This window comes from Hipposideros armiger, unplaced genomic scaffold, assembly GCF_001890085.2.
Source record: "Hipposideros armiger isolate ML-2016 unplaced genomic scaffold, ASM189008v1 scaffold_1202, whole genome shotgun sequence".
NCBI lineage: Eukaryota > Metazoa > Chordata > Mammalia > Chiroptera > Hipposideridae > Hipposideros > Hipposideros armiger.
Genome location: NW_017732552.1, coordinates 190,191 through 191,279, shown reverse-complemented (window position 1 = coordinate 191,279; position 1,089 = coordinate 190,191).

Genomic DNA, 1,089 nt, shown 5'->3' with positions numbered 1-1,089 from the left:
AAGAAAGAAAGAAAGAAAGAAAGAAAGAAAGAAAGAAAGAAAGAAAGAAAGAAAGAAAGAAAAAATATATATGTACGTCTACACACCCATATATATGGACATATATACACACATATATACATATATATATACACATATATATACCTATATAAAAAACTAAAAATGATAATGAAATAGAAAAAACAAAAACACCCAAAACAAGCAAACAAAAAAACCCCATAACACCCCCAAAAAGCCAAACAAAAAGAAAAAAAACAGGCCAAAAGAAAAAAAAAAGTGCCAGTCTTGGCTAAAGTCCACCAAGTGATCTCCAGGTTGTTCTCTGCTGTATAAAAGCTTCTCAGCGTCTTGTGGGGGCAGAGCCAGCCACCTGGAGCCTAGAGCGACCCTGGTGATGTATGTCTAGATTAATGGGGTTATGAGGTATGATTGGTAGTTTCTACAAAGTCAATGCCATTTCTGCTCCCGCTTGTCCAGAGGCACTCTGAGAACTGTGCAGCCAGAAGACCCAATGTGTGTCTTTGGGCACTGTTTCTGCTGGAGGCTGTGCGAGGTGTGAGATTTCAGAGCTGCTAAAAACCACCTGCCAGGGGTTCTGCGAGTGACTCAGCAGCTGAAGTTGCCCTGCCTCCCAAGCCACACAGGAGAGGTGGCAGCGGATAGGTAGACTTATACTCTGCAGCCTTTTCCTGCTGAGTTCCTCAACCTCCTGGGAGTAGGAGCACCTCTGTAATCTGACACTACTCCTCCATTCAGAGGTCAGTTTAAGACTCTGGGATGGTGGGGGCCAGAGTTTCAGCGGGAGGGTGGAGTGGGTTCTTATCTAGGCAGTTGTTTTTTGTTTTATGTCCAAGAAAAAGAAAATAAAGAAATAAAAGCACAACAAAACAAAACAAAAAAATGTCCTGCTGCCGTTTTGAGCTGAGGCTTTTCTGCCTCTGACGCTCCAGCCACGCTCTTGGAGCAGGACTGCAGGACTGCAGGGACTGAGCCAGCCCTGGCGCTGCAACGCTCTCCATTCTGCCTCCTGGAGTCCCTCATCTCTGCAGCCGTGGGTGTGGACCGCGCTTGGGCAGGCACGGCTCTTCT